This window comes from Loxodonta africana, chromosome 4 (assembly GCF_030014295.1).
Source record: "Loxodonta africana isolate mLoxAfr1 chromosome 4, mLoxAfr1.hap2, whole genome shotgun sequence".
NCBI classification, from domain to species: domain Eukaryota; kingdom Metazoa; phylum Chordata; class Mammalia; order Proboscidea; family Elephantidae; genus Loxodonta; species Loxodonta africana.
The window spans coordinates 43,179,382-43,199,165 of NC_087345.1; the positions used below are offsets into that span (position 1 = coordinate 43,179,382).

Sequence of the window (19,784 nt, forward strand, 5' to 3'; positions counted from 1 at the left end):
AGTTTGATTCTACCAGCCACCCCTTGGAAATCCTATGGGGCAGGTCTACTCTGTCCTGTAGGATTGCTCTGAGTTGAAATAGACTCTACGACAACGGATTTGTTTTTTTTTTTAATGGGTAAGGATAGATTTTAGACTTTCTGTATATATTAACCCTGCTTTTTAAATTTACTAATCATAAGTTAGAAAATAATTGCCATAGTAATATACAATGGAACATTTGTCTCCTGGAGATACAAGATCCAATGCTAAAATTCCTTTTAGAAACGGAAATTCTAAAGCCATCTGGTATTTTTTGGTTTATGCTCATCTGGGTAATACATTTCAGAATATCATCATGGTTCCTACAAATAATTATGTTTTAATCCTTTATCTTTGTTAGATATTAATGAATATGCTCTTGGTAAATAGATTATCATTATAAACATTTAAATGACCAAAAAAGCCCATTGCCGTCGAGTCGATTCTGACTCATAGCAACCCCATAGGACAGAGTAGAACTGCCCCATACAGTTTCCAAGGAGCGCCTGATGGATTTGAACTGCTGACCTTTCAGTTAGCAGCTGTAGCTCTTAACCACTATGCTACCAGGGTTTCCCATTTAAATGAGGAAATATTAATGAAAGTCATTCAAGAACAATCTTAATAGATAATTTTGTTCCATGCAGTAACTTTGGTTTTCACTTCATAGCCAAGAGAATTGCTGGAATGAAGAGGCTAGTTAACATTTTTATAATCATACACACACACATCATACAGTATATTAATGGTAAAAAGAAAAAAGGATTAGAGTACTCAGATTTTTTGTTTGTTGGTTTGGTTTTTGTTTTATTTTGCTTTGCAAAATGACCAACCCAAACCAAACCCACTGCCATTGAGTTGATTCCAACTCATAGGAACCCTATAGGACAGAGTAGAACTACCCAGTAGGGTTTTCAAGGCTGTAATCTTTACAGAAGCAGACTGCCATATCTTTCTTCCTTGGAATGGCTGGTGGGTTCAAACCACTGACCTTCCAGGAAGCAGCTGAGCATTTTCACTATGGCGCCACCAGGGTTCCTTTGGCAAAATGAACTGCTCTTTAAATTATGCAGTAGGTGGAATTCCCAGTTTGTTCAGGCTATATTGTATCTGAGGGGTATGAGCTTCTGAGCTCTGAGACAAAATATGAAAGAAATGAGTAATAAAAAATTGATTTTACTTTTTCTTAATACTTATTAATGAGCTCAGCTTATTGAAATACTTATGAAAGTTTTGGGTCAGTTTGCACCTTCATTCCCAACTGTTCGAATTTGCATTTGTGCCCTTTGGCCCCAAAGAAGCCTCAGTGGAAAGAAGGCTCAGCAGACGGCAGGGACAGATCAGCTTCAATCGATCACTTCAATTCAAAGAACAATTCAAAACCAGACTCCACTTATCAAGGAAAATTTTTCCAGTTCCTATTTTGATTAAAAATGAGGAACAGAAAGGAGGGTAAGCAGACTGGAACTGCTTGCAATGACTCGACTGGGATTTATAACAGAAGGAGGAAGTTACTTTCCAGAAGTTGTGCTTGAAGTATAAAGAAATGTGTTGCTGGCATATGAATATCAGACAGGCTGACGGCACTATTAGAGGCAGGAATGATGCACAGAATAAATAGCCACTAAATGTAGTGACAACTTTGAGTGACAGATGAAGAATAAAAATGAACAATTTTCCTGATAATATGTCAGGAAACAAATGCCTCTTTCTTTCAAAAGAGAAAGATATATATGGTTGCAAATTCAAGTGGCCTCCCATCTGGTGAACTTTTAAGGCCCTTCTAGAACTATAATTTTAGTCCAAAATAGAGCAAGCCCTTCCTTTGTAAAAATTGTTACCTCTTCACTTGACTGAAGGTTTAGGATAGTTTATTTTGACTGTTTCTGCCCAGTTTTAACAATGTGTTTCATGCTAACTTTGTCATGTCTACTGCATAATAAGAAATTCAAGCATAGGTTGGGCATTTTGTTTTCAGTGGGGCAAAGGCCACCGCAAGTTCAGGTGTACTGCTCAGAGAAAAATTCCATGAGTTTTGAGTTTTTGTACCAAAAATATGTAATGTTTTAGAAGTTATCTCTTTATAAATAATAAGATAATAAACTTTTATACTTATTTAACTCTGTCAAAAATAACTCAAGGAGATGACGTAAAAAAAACTTAAAAAGTGCATGCATGACTGTATCACACAATCAATAAATGCTTGCTTTTGCTAACAAGATGAAGCGAGTGAAGATTATTAAGTTTCCCCAAGAAATTTCTGGTGTGGATCAGAGGGCAGAAAAGAAAATAATATATATATTATTTATATATATGCAAGTTCACTAGGTAATAGAAATCTCATGGTGACGACTTTTCATCATAACAATGGGTGTTTCTGGAGATAGATTTTCAGAAAGACCTATCTGAATTTAAACCAAAATACCAAACCCAGTGCCATCAAGTTGATTCCAACTCATAACAAGCCTATAGGACACAGTAGAACTGCCGCCATAGAGTTTCCAAGGAGCACCTGGCGGATTTGAACTGCCAACCCTTTGGTTAGCAGCTGTGGCACTTAACCACTACGCCACCAGGGTTTCCATCTGAACTTTGGAAAGAAAGTATTAATTATATGGTATGATCTAATGTAATCGTTACTTTTAATTATCCTATGCCATTTGGCAAAACATATTTAATATCAAACTCATAAAAGGGGTGCCTATTTTTATATCACAGGATCTGTGAGCCTCAAAGAATGAAAGAAAGCTGAAGCAAATAACAGACTTATCAGTCCAGTCTGAGAATTATACACAATGCAGTTTTGAAAAATGACTTTCAAGAAGCTTTTTCTTTTCTTTTTTAAATAGTTGATTATGGCTTTTAGTTGATTAATAACATCTGCTGTTATTGAGTGGATTCTCACTTCTGCCCAGAAATTTCAAGACATAAGTTAAAATGTTACTTTCATGTGCTATTAATTTCTACTATTTCTGCATTAAGTTTTTATATTCTGTATCATAGCAATTGTTTCCATGTAGTGAAACTATGGGAAATTCAGTTGACTCAAATTTCATTTTCAATTTTTGCATAATGTCAAAACTTCTATTTAAAAAAAATTAATTGGTGGTTCCTCTTTTATTTTTAGTATTAAAGTTGGGAGCTTACAACTTATAAAGCAGAAGTCCTAGCTGAGAAGTCACCTCCTGTCATCAGAATTTCCTCTTACCTCATCACTTCCTCAGTCAGTGATTTCTCTTTGATTCTTCTCCAGCTTCTACTTGGACCTGTATGGTTAGCACTCGCAAGGACTAGTTAGCTGACATAGCGGTTCACCATCTGACTGACCTTTGGGGCTCACACATAGCACCTACACCATGTCTTCTATTCTAATAATAGCCATTCATGTAATTTATTGAGCCTTTTCCATGTGCTGGGCACCATGATAAGTACTCTACATCTATTATCTTATTTTGTTCTCGTCACAACCATATGAGATATTGGTATTCCTTTGACAGATGAAAATGAGCCCTGGTGGCACAGTCGTTAAGTAGTTGGCTGCTAACCAAAAGTCAACGGTTCAAATCCACCAGCCGCTCTTCAGGAGAAAGATGGGCAGTCTGCTTCAGTAAAGATTTCACGTTGGAAAACCTATGGGGCCCTTCTACTCTGTCACGTGGAGTTGCTATCAGCAGGAATTGACACAACAGCTGTGGGTTGACAGATGAAGAAACTAAGTTTAGAAAGTTTAAAGGAACAGATAGCTAGAAGTGGCAGAGTCTGGATTCAAACCCAGATCTTCTATTTTTTGTAAAATAGAAGAATAAACTACTCTGTCCCTTCCTCAAGGTAGAATCTAAGAAGGACAAGAAGATTGACTAAGAATATAGTTGAGTCTTTGCTAAACTAGGGGTCTCTAAGATTCTCTTTGTATGACTAATGAAGTGAGGCCTTAGGGAAATACGGTTCAGCAAAAGGGTCTTTCTTTTATTCTCAGTGAGCACAAAGGAAAAACAGGATGGGAAATGAAGTATAGGGATTAAAAAAAAAGACCCTTCATAATGTTAAGAATTACTAATTCTGTAAAAACAATTTTAAAATTATTTTTATTTATCTGATAAGCACTAATATACACAAGCTATGTGTCAGACACTGTTCTAAGCACTTAAAAATATTAATTTATTTAATCCTTATGATAATCTGTGAAATGGGTACTATTATTAATCCTCATTTTGCAGATGATAAAAAGGGCTTGTCCAAAACTATGATGGGTGGGAAGGGACAAAACTAGGATTCAAACCTAGGCAATTTGGCCTTAGGTCAAGCCTTAACCACAAAATATACTGCCCCTTACAGAAAATACTTTGATCTTTTTTATGGGCTTAAACCAGTGTTTCTCAGCCTAGAGTTCATGATGCTGTGGGACCCTCAAACACTGCTTAAAGATGCTCTCAAGTTCTCTTCATGAACATGTTTACTTTTATGCTTAGTTCTCAGCTTAAATGGGGCTTAAATAACTGACGTAAAGAGTTTTCCATTCTTTGGAAACATTGGTTGGACTCATGTTAAGGTCTCCCATCAAGAAACAAAGGAACGGAGTAGATTAGGGTAGGCAACAGTGTCTGACATACCACTCATTCCTCTAGATCCTCTCAGATGCTGTTGCTTTCACAAAGACATTCCCAGTATTCCCAAACACTTTTGCTCTCTAACTTCCATTGTCTTTGTGTGTGCTTTTCTTGTGATGTTTCATACATTCAACTGGTATTGTAATTGTCTTTATTTTTACCAACAAATTTCTATATTGGAAGTGCCTTCAGAATGTTGAGGAGCCTGATGATTGCCCTCAATACCTCTTCTCCCCATCTTTTGTAATAGAGCTCTGACTTTAAATCTGGTACATTGCCAAAGAGCTAAAAGACCACATTTCCCAGCCTGCCTTGCATACATCAGTGACCATGTGACTAAGTTCTGGCCAAATGAGAGGTAAGTAGAAGTGCTGAATGGACTTCCAGAAAGTCTTCTTAAAAATTAGGGATGTGACTGTCTCTTTTCCCTTCCTTCTTCTTGCTGCTTCAGACACAGGTGGGTGGGATGGCTAAAATTCCAGAACACATCATGGACCATAAGGTGGCCTATATGCAGCAAAAGAGCTGAGGAAAAGGAACTGAAGCCCTCTACTAGCCCTGGGCTACATCACTCCAGGCTTCTTTAGTTGGAGGGAAATATACTTTTCTCTTTGTTTCAACTGAGATTATTTTGCACTTTCCTGTGATACGGCAGCTTAACTTGATCGTCACTGGTATGTAAGTACAGTGGGGGTGTTTTATTCACCTTTGTGTTCCCTGAAATACACAGCACAAAGTCTCAATGGGCAGGTCCAATTAAAAACATATTTATTGAATTGAACCTCCAAAACCGTTGAAAAGGCCCAGAATTTTCCACTGAGATATATACAGACGTTCCCTCTGGCCTTCTTGTCCATATCTAATTAAACTCATTCAAAATAAATTTTATAATTATTTCATTTTCAATTTTCCTTGATTATAGGTTGCATATTGGGAAAATATTTAATTAAAAAACTTCATGAATATTCTGTATGCTTAAAAATACTTTATTAGCTTTAGAAGAAAAAGGTGATGCCAGAGTATTGTTTTCTGCCTTTTATTGAAAACATATATAACTTTAGCTTCATTATTATGGATTCGAGGGGTTTGGAAGAGGGGGCTAAACTGAAAATCTGCCAACATTTACAATACATCTTCTGTAAGAAAATTCATGCTGAGTTTCAAATAAGCAAGTTACAAGCAAACTTTTGGAAGGCATCATATTTTTCAATTAGTGAGCGAGGCTACTATAAACATGTAAACTCTAAAAATCAGTACTGTAGTTCCTAGAGTTTTAGAACGATGAAACTTTAGAACATTCCTTAATCATAACTCATTAATTATTTGACATTTATCACTTTTAATTATCAAGATTCTGTTCTTTAAAACACTGACCGTAGCTTTGGCATTCTTAAATAAAACTATGATTAAACTCTGAATGAAATCCTACACATATTTTAGACTTCCATGTTATCCAAGTAAAATAAAAACTCTTAGAGAGTCTTTTTATAAAATGCTTAAAATGTACATAGCTGAATATTTTTAAAACTTCTACATTTAAATTGAAAATGTCCATGAACTCGTTCATATTTCTTTTGTATCTCCACAAAATCATCTAGAAAAGTCTATTTTCAAGTTTTAACCAGTATAACCTAGTCCAAGCTTTAACCAGTAATTATTATTAATGACAGCAGTAGTCAATATTTATTGAACAGCTACTATGTATGAGCACCACATTTAGAGCTTTACATATTCCACAAATAGAATGCTGAAACTCAACAAGGCTATCAATACACCCCAAATCACACAGCTAAATAGCATCAGGGCTATGATTCAAATCCAAGTAAGTCTGACTCTGAATTTAGGGTTCTTTCCAGCAGAGTACACTGGGATGCCTCCCTAACTAATGAATAAGGGGACCATAACTCCATTCTTTTTGTCATTACATTTTTCTTCAAGTAAAGGTTAGCCATATCAGTGCCACAAAATTTGGCCCGCCAGTTTCCCAGAGTCAAAAGAAACTTTTCGCCTTTTTAGTGTATGGTGGTACAGTCAATATTTCCATGTGAGCAAGCACTGTAGCTTGCATAACCCAAATATTAGGTGCTGTCTGATTTTGACTGCTTTTATATAAATGGTAAATAAAATTGTCATTATATAGACTATATTATTAATACTATTTCTCTTTGAGCTTCCTGAGAGCCAAGGCAACAAAGCAAATATTACGAGATGCATAATTTTCTTGTATCATGACTTAGAAAAAATAATTGCTTTCAGGTACCAAATTCTAAAATTTATAGAACTCAGAGGGATATTATATTTTACATATGGAGAAACATAATCAACGATGCCTTCAAAATCAGTTTTGCAGCAAAAAACAGAAGATTATTATCTGCCTGATTTTTTTTGCCATGCCTCTATGAATGCCAGCAAGACAACAGGAAAGCATAATTCACCAACAGGAAATTTTGCAGGAGAATCAAGTTAATACTTATAAACACTGTAGGAATCAAAACAGCTAACAGTGATGCTACTTGTATAAGATGTAGAAGTATCAGGTCAATTCAGTCAAGCCATGAAACATACAGTCGCCCAGATGTTTCACATGATGCCTGCTGTGTAAACTGCTTCAGTATTTCTTTGAATTGATCGTATATTTAGGAAGTGAGTCCTTTACACACAGTTTGTGTATTTAATCGTCTTTTTAAGCTCAAAAAACTTTACACCAACTATGTAGACTTCTAAACGCAAATGAGAACAAGGCATTCCTTTGCAATCCTGCAAAATCTTTCCCTCATGTGGCTGGGGCCTCTGTGCACGCAGGTACAAAATTGTTATTTCTACATGTCCGTTGGTTCTTACCAGCTCCTCCCTAGGCCGTGAACCTACAGACAAGGAGCTATAAAGAAAGTGCAAGGGAAAAGCCACTGTTGAATGTACACCCTTTCCCTCACATTCAGAAGCAGGTCATGGAAGGATGCTGAAAACCGTCCTCATGTACGTTCATGCTAAGATCTGCCTTTGCCTGAACATTCCCTTTGTGAAATGAGGTGTGTCTTTACCAGACACAATAGAAGTAATATGATGCAGAGATGTGGTCATTTTCGCTGTTAAGACATCATGTAACACACAGAATTAGATACAGTCCCTCCTGAGGACACTTAGATATTTAAAATTCATAGTTATCATTACATATTCAAAGATAATTCAGCAGCAGCAGCCTTACCTTGGATATATTGAGGCACAAAGGGAAAGCAAAGCATAGAAAATTGCTTACCTAGTTCACAAGGTACTGAGGAGCTTAATGCTTGTAAAGCGCTTGGACTGAAGGCACAAAGCATTATCTTCTTACCCACGTCACTTTTACAGACGTCCATTTGGTCCAATCTTCCATTAATCGGACTTAGGCGTTGTGTGCGTTTGATGACTATGACAACGGGTGATGTGAATACAAGACCCCCACCTTAGACATTTGGTCCATCAATAAAGTTGTTTTTATCCTATAGGAAAAAATGTTTCTCAGCTTGAAATAATTTATTTTTGTCATCAGTGGTTTATAAACTGTGCTTTAGGGTTATGGTGTGCAAAACTGTCTTTGAGTCGAGTACCTATCTTAAGAGGTTTCTTTAAAAAAAGAGAATGAAGCCTCCATCTGTACCACGTGACACTAGCTTATCTGTTATCTAGACAGTGTTGCCAGTTCAGATCCTTTACTGTTGGGTGAACTGAGTTTGAAGGTAGATAAAATCAAGCTAGAGTTCCACTATGTAAACTGATCTGGAAAAAAAATAATTAAAACAGGCAGTTTACCTACCATGACATTGAACACAGTACTTGTGTTCATTTTGCTTAGCTCTAGACATGATATGTAATTCATACTCTGCACGAATATGTCAACTTTTAATTGGCTCTATGATTAAATGCGGATTCGTTTGAAAGCATCAAAAAATCAAAAGTTTTTGAAATTCCTTAAATAAGTCTCAGATTGTGAAGAAGGTAGAAAGGTCAAGTTTTTAGTGCCTTATGGACTTTTTACAGCATCAAAAGGGAAAGAATTTGCAACATCTTCAGGCTTTATAATTTTTCTATTAAATTTTCTATTAAAATCTGAAAACTTAAGTTAAAAAGTCTGTGGTGCTTACAGACTAGTTTCCCTGTTAGAATTATATGCTATTCAAGTTTTCTTTTTTTTTCCACTTAATATTACTACTATCCAACTATTTCTATTTGAACACTGAGTATTTATCAGCAATTATCCTCTCCGGTGCCAAAGACACTCTACCAAGAGCATAGCAGATGAATTTAGTTCTCTCTTTCAACAAAGTAAGGAGGCTTGGTGGCACAGTGGTTAAGTACTCAGCTCCTAACCAGAAGGTTGGCAGTTCGAACCCACCAGCCATCCACAAGAGAAAGATGTGACAGTCTGCTTCCGTAAAGACTTATAACCTTAGAAACCCTGTGGGGCCGTTCTACTCTGCTCTTTAGGGTCACTATGAATTGACTCCATGGCAATGGGTTTGGTTTTGGCTTTGGTTTCAAAAAAGCAGGCATTGATGCAACCCCATATAGGTCAAGAATGACTAATGTGAAAGCTCCTTGACTTCTTATTCTCAGCTGCTTTTGAAAAGTGGAAGTCAGACTCTTCAGAAAAGGTTGATTTATTATCTTTGTACTGTGAGCAAAAGACAGATGCAGGAACTTACATTGCTCTCACTTCAGCCATCAAAAAAGAGACGAAAGACCAAGAAGATTGATGTCATCTACAGACTGTTCCATTTTCCTCAAAGAGAAAAAGATACAAAAGCTCAAAATAAAAAAAAAAAAAAGATAAATTCCTATTACTTTCTGACATAGCACCAACTACAAAGGGACTTTGAAAGATCTTCTTAGAAAATGTATCTGCATAGATCCAATGAGATTATTCTAAAGAAGTGAGCATATTTGGAAAACCCACAGTAGCACAATTATTAAAAGATAGACGTTCTTGACATAATATGCAACCACGTGAGGGCGGATACTTGGATTTTCTAGCAACAGGGCGGCATCTTTGTCTAAAAGTTTTGTGACCTCAATAAGCTAAGTATTTGGAAAGTTCAATTCTTCCGAGGGGGGCTGGGGTGGGGAATGTCTTTTTAATATCAAGAAGGTGAGCTAAGAAAGGGAAGATTAAGAATGCGGAGGGGAAAAGGCACATTTCATCTAAAAACAATTGATCTGTACGTGGTTCCCTGTGGGATCTGGAACAGGCTTAGTCATCACTGATCTCTCACTGCTTTTCAAACCATAAAGGTAATATCATTCTTATAAAATTTCTTTATGACTGGGGAGTCTTCTTCCTATTTTGCGTCTCAGCTAGTTCAGCTTTATTATTTACTGTAGGTGGGCCCATAACTCATGAAACACTACATCCTTTTTGTTTTCTCTGTTCATCTCCTATACTCAATTTTATTAAAACTCCATTCATCCAATATTGTAGTTACATAAATACACACAGGCTTGGCTAACCAAGTGATGTTACTGCATTGCTACAGAAGGGGGGTTTTAGAATTTATTTAGACTTTCAAATCGTGGAAATGAGGATTGTTTTACTTCTTGGAGGATCAATCAGTGCAGTCCCTAGTATCATGTTTAACAAAAGTGAAGGCTTTAATCATTCAAAAATAAATAAACTGAGCTTAAAATCTTACCACTTTCTTAACCAGGAAAACAGACCACTAAAGAAGGACCTGGAAATTTAAGAAAATGATTTAAATATGACTATTTGATATTGATTTTTGTTTTCTACAGAAATCTACTATTCATGATTTTATTTGGGGCTTTTTAATTTTAGACAGTATATTCCATAGGCACGTTGCACTATTTGGACAGAAAACAAAGCTATTGTTTTGTCAAATTACTCAATTAATATTATATCACAGATAAAGGAACCAATGGTGAAAAAGGAGATAAACTTTAGTATCTACTGGTATACTTCTGTTACATTCACCATCAATTATTTCAGTCTTCATTAATTAGTTATATGAGACAGAAACATGTGTTCTGCAAGAAGCTGGCCTCATTATAAATAGATAGATATGGCTTCATAGAGATCTACTGAGCCTATTACATAGCTCACATACAGGACAGCTTGTAGTAACTACACTTTATTGTAATTTCACTATATTGTCAAACAAGAATCTCATTAATAGGCAAATGATAATGGAAGAGAGTTTTCTCAGAATAAAGTGGATCATTTTTGAAAAAAGAGAAATAAAAAGAATCCCAGGAGAAAGTTTGGAATAAAAGAGCATCAAACATGTTTTTATCATTTTTCATGTGATTATAAAATCTGGACACTAGCACAACTTTAAACTCAATGGCAGATAATTTTTATTCACTTCTTAGAGGTAATTTGGAGCCCTGGTGGCACAGTGGCTAAGTGTTTGGCTGCTAACCAAAAGGTCGGCAATTCAAATCCACCAGCTGCTCCTTGGAAACCCTAGGAAGCAGTCCTACTCTGTCCTATAGGGTCACTACGTGTTAAAATTGACTCGACCCAATGGTTTTGATTTGGTTTGGTTTTTGGAGAGAAGCTGGAGTCAAGTGCCCCTTTTCACTCTATATTTAACACACACGGGACATAGCTAAAGGAATTTTTAATTTGTCTAAGCAGTCGTTTAGCTTCCAAACAGCCTTTAGTCTTGCTCCAATTACTACTAAATATTGGAATCATTGTACTGTGTTAACTCAGTTAATAGAAAAGGCAACTATCATTTTTAAATGGGGGAGTAGTATTTTAAAAAACAGATTTTTATAACTATCTCTCAAGTCATCTTTTGGAATATACACTCAATTTACAGCTTGTACTTAGAACTCTGCCCCAGTCAAAATCACAATGGTCCAGGCTACACCATGAGACCTTATATCTTCCTGCACCAAAGTGAAACCTTATCTAAGAGGCTGGCTTGTAAGTGATATCAGCCTCTGTGACTTAGGATACAGTGCAACTGAATTGTTTTCTCTGCTGAGTATGACATACACTGAAGGATAAAATTGATTGCTGGCTTAAAAAAGAGAGATACAACTTTCGGGGAATCAGCTCAACAGCAATGGGTTTGTTTTTGTTTTGGTTTAACCAAAAAGTTCTCAGAAATTCTCTGTGTAAGTCAAAATCCCCTTTTATAGTCTCTGAAACTGCAATCATTGATTAGCTGAAAGATTAAGATGTTAATTTTTTTTCTAGAAGACCGATAACCAATTTAAAATGGTGTTTGTTTTTCCTCTTTTGTCTAATGAGCTAAAAGGTAAAACGATTCATTTAAAAATTACCAGCACTTTTAGGCTTTTTTTCCTGAAAAATGTATTATAATCATTCATAATCTATTTTAACTGTATTGAGATTTAGTATACAGAGAAATATAAATCCATAATTGATCAGATAATCCATGTAAAAAAAATACCCATGTAACCATGTTGAAAATGTACTCTATGCTGCCCCCAAAGAAAAAAGGAGAACATAACCCAAATTTTTTACCAGAGTTTACAAGTCTCTGCACATTCTAGCTTTTGTCTTTGTAATTTCATTTCATGTTTTACTCCACCTTACCCCATAAAATCCTGCCATACTGGTCTTTCAGCTCTGCAACCATATCTAAGCCTTCCCTGGCTCCCCAGAATGCTCATCTTTTCTTTCTTTGAATGGTTGGTTACTTCTCTTCTCTCGGGATGCAGCTTAAGGATCACCTTCTCGAAGAAGCGTTTTCCAGAAATTTATCAAAAATGGGAACCCTTCCTGTTAGTCCCTATTCCATCATCCTGTTTTCATCTTTCTTAACACCTATCATAATTTGTATTGTTCTATTTAATTTTTTGCCTACTGGTCCTCCACCAGATTGCAAACTCAGTGAGAAAACAATCAAAATGTCTTGTTCTATATCATATCATGAGTCGATATTACTGTGTTATCACTTGGTAAAGTCTCAATAAGCATTTGTTCAGTGAATGGTCTTAAGGGAAAATTATTTTATTTCTTTATGTTGGCATGCTTTTTTTAAAATTCAAATACTAGACGGTGGACTTCTTTATCACCCCAAAAACTAAGTCCTTTCGAAGCAATTAATCATCATCGCAAATTAGTTTAAAATGTTTCAGGGACTCCGTATTACCAGTTAGATGAAGTTCGAGTTTCTTAAACTGACACCGAAGCCTCAAAAACTAGTCCCTACAGCCCCGCCCAGCGCTAGTTCCTTCTATTCCCTGCTTCCTCCTTCATGCTGTAACAATAGCGAACTGTACTGAGCACTAAATATTTGATGAATCAACTGCTGATAGTTTCCTGCATTCATCTGACTGTTCTGATGGTATCAGCTGAGGCTGGGGAACTAGTCAGAGACCAGATCTAGAGTGAATTCTGTCTTAGTCATCTAGTGCTGCTATAACAGAAATACCACAAGTAGATGGCTTTAACAAAGAGAAATGTATTTTCTCACAGTCTAGTAGGCCAGAAGTCCAAATTCAGGGCATCAGCTCCAGGGAAAGCCTTTCTCTCTCTGTCAGCCTTCTGATCAATCTTTCTCCAGACAAGGAGTTTCTCCGTGCAGGAACCCCGGGTCCAAAGGAAGTGCTCTGCTCCTGGCACTGCTTTCTTGGTAGTACAAAGTCTCCCCCTCTCAGCTCACTTCTCTTTCCTTTTTATCTCATGAGAGATAAAAGGTGGTACAGGCCATACTCCAGGGAAATTCCTCTTACAATGGATCAGGGATGCAACCTTAGTAAGGGTGTTACAATCCCACCCTAATCCTCATTTTGTAATCACAATCACAAAGTGGAGGACAATCACACAATACTGGGGATCATGGCCTAGCCAAGTTGACACATATTTTTGGGGGACACAATTCAATCCAATGACGACCTCCATATAACATGTTAGGGATTAAGGTCTTTAAGGCAGTGGGAAGCTTTGGAAGGGTTCTGAGGAGAGGAATGATATTAGGTAAGGACTGCTCAGTGGGAGACACTGGTGGTTCAGAGGTAGAATTCTGGCGCAAATGGTTAAGCCCTTGACTGCTAAGCAAAAGGTTGGCATTTCAAACCCACCCAGTGGTTCCACTGGAGAAAGACTGGGCAATCTGCTTCAGTAAAGACTAGAGTCAAGAAAACCCCATAGGGAAATTCTGCTCTAACATGGGGTCGTGATGAGTCGAAATAAACTCGATGGCACCAAACAAAAACAATACTATGTGGGAGACCCAGGTTTGATTCCTCGCCAATGTACCTCATGCACAACCATGTTGTTATGATGCTGAACAGGTTTTGGCAGTTTCCAGACTAAGATGTACTAGAAAGAAAGGCCTGGTGATCTACTTCTGAAGATCAGCCAATGAAAACCCTATGGATCACAAAGTTTCTATTCTCAGCCAATCATGGGGGTGATGCAGAACTAGGCAGCATTTCCCTCCTTTGTGCATGGGGTTGCCATGAGTTGCAAGCCAACTCCATGGCAGCTAACAACAAGGACTGCTCAGAGAAAAATATTATGAGCATACCCCCTTCATCTGGCATATAAGGAACAATTCTGAGAACTACTAGTAACGCAGTGGTTCTCAAATTTTATTATATATAAAAATCACCTGGGAATCTTGTTCAAATGTAGGTTCTGATCCAGTGTATCTGGGGTGGAAATGCAAATTCTCAGCAGGGGTTCAAACCAGAAGGAACATGTTCTTGAAGCCTTGTTTAACAGCCTCCTTGAGGGGTAAGGGTGGGCTCTGGAAAATATTTCTCATTGGTAGTCTCTGCATCTTATATTACTTTCAGTTCTGTCTTTTATGGAGCACATAAGTTTTGAGTAACTTCCAAAGCCACCCAAGTAAAAATAAATCAAGAAGGATTCTGTTTTACACTTCACTTCCCTCCATGTCCTTAGGGAGGAAGAAAGCCAGCTTGGGTCTATATCTTTCCAAATTATTTGTCTGTGAAGCACCGTTGAACTTTCAATGATTTTCATCAAGGTACGCTTTCTAAAGCAAAATAAACATAGCAACAAACAAACAAAAACCCCCTTGTTTGGGTACAAGTAGTTCTAAACTATATTGTTTGTTGAAGTATTGTAAACTAACACAATATTTGCAAATATTTGTGTTGGTAGTGGTTACGTGCACTTGAGTAAGAAATACCAGAGCAAATTTTATTATCCCCATCCTCGAACTCCTCATGAAGAAAGTTTTCTTAGAGACTTTTGATAACTTTTTGATAATAAACATGAACTAAATTAATCATGAACCTGTTTTTTTGTCTGTCGTAAGATTACCTAACGCTTAAGCTGCTTTTTTTGATAGCTTGAGTATTTAAACTTATTTGTGACTGTGTATCACCTTGAACCCATTTTACTCACTTGTCAAAATAATATAAGCTAATTTGACAGCATAAACACAGCATGTGTGAAGAGGAAGGTACATTGTTCTTCAGAGATACCAAGCAGCTATGCAATGACTGGGCATTTACATGTCTTCCCCGCCCCCCGCCCCTCCACAGCCCCTAAGCCAAATTCCTATAACTTTCGTAAAATCTGAATTAAAACCAGTGCTTTCCAAAACTGCATGAAATAATCTGCAGGTGCTGACATACTGATAGCCAGTGATCTGAGAAGAGCAAAGTTAACATGTTGAAACTTTTTGCATTTTGGAATATTTTAACATCTGGGCCTCAAGTTGGATGTCATGCCGGTAAACGTCAGCTCCTCACACTAAAGCTCAGGAAAGAACGGGCATGAGAAAGAAAGGGAGGCAATCCGAAGTTTGCAAGAGCAGGCTAGGCACCATCTGGGCTATGTAGGAGGACTGGTGGGGAAAGGAACACGATGGCATATGCTATGAAAGTACAGATTGCAAAGAAAGGGTAGCACCCTTGTTTTTCCGACTAGTTACTCCATTTATGTTGAAAAAGAGCACTCTAAGGTTCAAGAGAAAGAAAACACTCTGGTTCCCTGTTAGCTACATTGCAATGTTCTCTAACACTGAGGGGAGAGAAGAGCATCTCCCTAAAACCCGATAAAAAATCAAACCTGTTGCAGTTGAGTCAATTCTGACTCATAACAACCCTATAGGACAGAGTAGAACTGCCTTGTAGCGTTTCCAAGAGTGGCTGGTGGATTTGAACTGCTGATCTTTTGGTTAGCAGCTGAGCTCTTAACCACTGTGCCACCAAGGCTCCCTATAGCCCAATCCAAAAACCAACCCATTGCCATTGAGTCAATTCCGACTCATAGCGACCCTATAGAACAGAGTAGAACTGCCCCACAGAGTTTCCAAGGAGTGCCTGCTGGATTCGAACTGCTGATCCTTTGGTTAGCAGCTGTAGCTCTTAACCACTACACCACCAGAGTTTCCTATATAGGTATGAATAAATGTTCATGGGTATAAATCTCTAACAATTGAGTAAGAGTCTTAAGGGGAGGGACCTGTCTAAAATATCCCCTGCATTCCTCACAGAAATGCAATGCCAGGCAAGTGAGAGTGGCATGGGCACTGTATTTGGGACTCAGGAGATCTGGGTTTAATTAACATCTATGTTTTTGTGAAAAAGTCAACCTCTCAGCCTATTCCCTCATCTGCAAAAAAAAAACTAAAAAAAAGTGTGGGAGTGGAGAAAGGGACAATGTCAGTCCAGCCTACTTTTCGGGACTTTGGTCAGAATTAAATAGGTTAATATATGTGAAGATGCTTCTTAAATTATAAAAGTTGCCACAGCTGGAAGGTGATGATATTACATCTGAAACAGAAGGGCAACAAATATTTGTTGATAGACTGGTTCCTTGATTATAATTTACTCATGACTCATCCATGGAAAGATTCCTTTCCATTTACTTCAGGGCTTCTCAACCCTAGCACTGCTGACATTTTGAACTGGATAATTCTATGCTGTGGAGGGTTGGCTTGTGAATAGTAGCATGTTTAGAAACTAAATATCCCACTACCTCTACCTACTAGATGCCAGTAGCAGCTCCCTCCCCCTGAATTAGGACCACCAAAAATGTCTCTGGACATTGCCAAATATCTCTCTCCTGGGAGGCAAAATCATCCTCCAGTTGAGGACTACTCATTTAGTTTAAAGGGACTAAATCTAATACATCCTGAGAAAGCTACATGGTTTTTGTTTGTTTTTTATCTAACCTTGAGCCATAAATGATAGCCAATAATAGTTATCTGTGCTTGCTCTGTGCCAGGAACTACACAGTTGTTGTGTGCCACTGAGTCGATTTTGACCCATAGTGACCCTCAAAGACAGAGCAGAACTGCCCTATGGGTTTTCTACCCTCTTTATGGGAGCAGATCGCGAGGTTTTTTCTCCCACAGAGCAATTGGTGGGTTTGAACCACCTGACCATTCAGTTACCAGCCAAGCCTTTAACCGCTGGGCCACCAGGGCTCTAGCTATTTATACAGTTAACTCATTTAAGCCTACACCAATATGAGGTTCAGTTAATCTTCGTTTTACCAATGAAGAAACTGAGGCATAAAGGACTTGGAGGGACTTGCCCAGCTTTAAAGCTAGCAGAAAGCAGAGGTGGTGTTCGGATCGTGCTCTGTAGGATTCCAAAGAATTTGCTCTTATGCACTTCTGCTGTATTTCCTCACATGACATAAGATGAGCAAAACAACCCCACTTTCTGATGAACATAAGACAATACCTGCCGAGGTGAACCTGGCTTTGGCCCTCAGAAGGATAAAGCACACAGCTATCTAAGGGCTCTAGCTGCCTGGTACACATGATTTACATGAGCCATGGAACTGGGCAAGGCATAAAAAAGATCATGCATGTCTAAAAGACAGACAGCAAGTCCTAATGCATTTATGCATAATCACCAATTAATGCCATAGAAATCAGTTTTGGTGAGGGAATTATATTTAGTTTGTAATTTTTTTTTTTTTCTTAGTTCAGGGATATGGAAAGAAATGAAGCTGCTCAAAAGTTAAGAGTAAAATTGGCAAGGGCAAGTTGATTAACTGGAGCCCTGGTGGCACAATAGTTAAGAGCTCGGCTGCTAAACAAAAAGTCAGCAGTTCAAATCTACCAACTAACTGCTCCTTGGAAACCCTTTGGGGCAGTTCTACTCTATCCTATAGGGTCACTATGAGTAAGAATCCACTCAATAGGCAACAGGTCAACGGGCCAAGGTGATTAAAGTGCATATTACTTTCCAGGTTTGAGTGCCCAGTGCCTTTCTATGAAATCAGTAAACTCAGGTTAAAGGCTATTGTTCATTAAGCTTTTATGTGGGTATGTTTGCCAGGTACTTAATCGAAAGTTCATGCCAAATGATATAACATCTGGGAGCTAGGTTCCTTCAAAACACAGAAGCTACTAATATTATTCCCAACTTCTGGACCCAAAAGTGTCGACAAGGAAAGGTTGAGAAATACGTGTCAAGTCACAGAAGTCAAGAGAAGGCAAAAGAAAACTTTAATTACAGAGTGATGTATAACTCGGATCATTCTACATGTACTGTCAATCATTAATGTCCCCTGAAAGAGTAACCTGGATAGCAAAGGTATTCAGTTTCTTAACAGATTCATCTCTGGTGGATGGTTCTTTTTCAGCTGACCATGGACATGACTGTAACTGCCAATTTACTGTAAGGAAGCCTGACTTCATTTTCCTCTGACTTTTAGTTGGCTGCACAAAACCAACCAAAATTCTGAACCTCTACAATTTTCCAGGTGTCTTAGTTATCTAGTGGTGCTATAACAGAAATACCACAACTGGATGGCTTTAACAAAGAGAAATTTATTCTCTCACAGTCTGTTGTCATTGCTGCTAGGTGTCGTCGACTCGGTCCCAACTCATAGCTACCCTCTGTACAACAGAACGAAACACTGCCCTGTCTTGTGACATTCACGCAATCATTGTTGTGCTTGAGCACATTGTTGCAGCCACTGTGTCAATCCGTCTTGTTGAGGGTTGTCTTAGTCATCTAGTATTGCTATAACAGAAATACCACAGGGCATTCGCTCCAGGGGAAGGCTTTCTCCATCTGTCAGCCTTCTCATCAATCTTCCCCTGGACTAGGAGCTTCTCTGTGCAGGAACCCCAGGTCCAAACCTGCGCTCTGCTCCCAGCACTGCTTTCCTGGTGCGTGAGGTCCCCTGTCTCTCCCCTTGCTTCTCTCTTTTCTATCTCAAAAGAGATTGCCTCAAGACACAACCTAATCTTGTAGATTGAATACTGACTCACTAACACAACTGTCCATCCCCCCTCATTAATATCACAGATGCAGGATTTACAACATATAGGAAATCACAATACCAGGAATCATGGCCCAGCCAAATTGATGCACACATTTTTGGGGGGATTGCCAGGAACTGTTCTCTCCTGATAACATGTCCAAAGTGTGTGAGACATAGTCTCATCATCCTTGCTTCTAAGGAGCATTCTGGCTGTGCTTCTTCCAAGACAGACTTGTTTATTCTTTTGGCAGTCCATGGTATATTCATTATTCTTCACCAGCACCCTAATTCAAAGGCATCATTTCTTCTTTTGTCTTCCTTATTCATTGTCCAGCTTTTACATGTATACCCTAGTCTCATGGTATAAGAGGCTAGGCTAGAAGTCTGAATTCAGGGCTCCAACTCCAGGGGTTGGCTTTCTCTCTCTGTTGGCTCTGGGGGAAGGTCCTTGTCATCAATATCCTCCTGGTCTAGGAGCTTCTCCATGCAGGAACCCCAGGTCCAAGGGACACACTAGCCTCCAGGCTCTTTTTTCTTGGTAATATGAGGTCCCCATGTCTCTCTGCTGGCCTTTATATCTCAAAAGAGATTGACTTAAGATGCAACCTACTGTTGTAGATTGAGTCCTGCCTCATTAGCATAATGCCTCTAATCCTGCCTCATTAACATCATAGCAGTAGGATTTATAACACATAGGAAAATCACATCAGATGACAAAATGGTGGACAATCACACACTGCTGGGAATCACGGCCCAGCCAAGTTGACAGATATTTTGGGGAGACACAATTCAATCCATGACAATAAGTATATTTATTTCCTCAAATGATACTCTTTAATCATAATAATGTGAGGAGAACTTCTTTCTACCAGTAAAAAGAACACAGCAGTGTTCCTACAGAGAGCAGAAGATCTGACACTTGTCCAGTCAGACGTTCAGTTTGAGGACATACATGCAGTGTGTAATGACAATTT

At 38.2% G+C, this 19,784-nt stretch overlaps 1 long non-coding RNA gene across 50 annotated transcripts in view; it reads right to left on the reverse strand.

The window, feature by feature from the left end:
• The window catches only part of LOC111753149 (uncharacterized), a 416,755-nt gene that overhangs the window by 313,573 nt on the left and 83,398 nt on the right, over positions 1-19,784 (reverse strand). For 40 of the 50 annotated variants that reach the window (XR_010321746.1, XR_010321732.1, XR_010321771.1 and 37 more), the window contains 2 exons: positions 9,311-9,387; positions 7,885-8,107 (listed from right to left, as the gene is read on the reverse strand). This is a non-coding gene — a long non-coding RNA (uncharacterized LOC111753149). Of the gene's footprint in view, positions 1-7,884; positions 8,108-9,310; positions 9,412-10,294; positions 10,334-19,784 lie in introns of all 50 variants that reach the window. The other 10 variants (XR_010321779.1, XR_010321774.1, XR_010321778.1 and 7 more) reach the window with 3 other exon arrangements.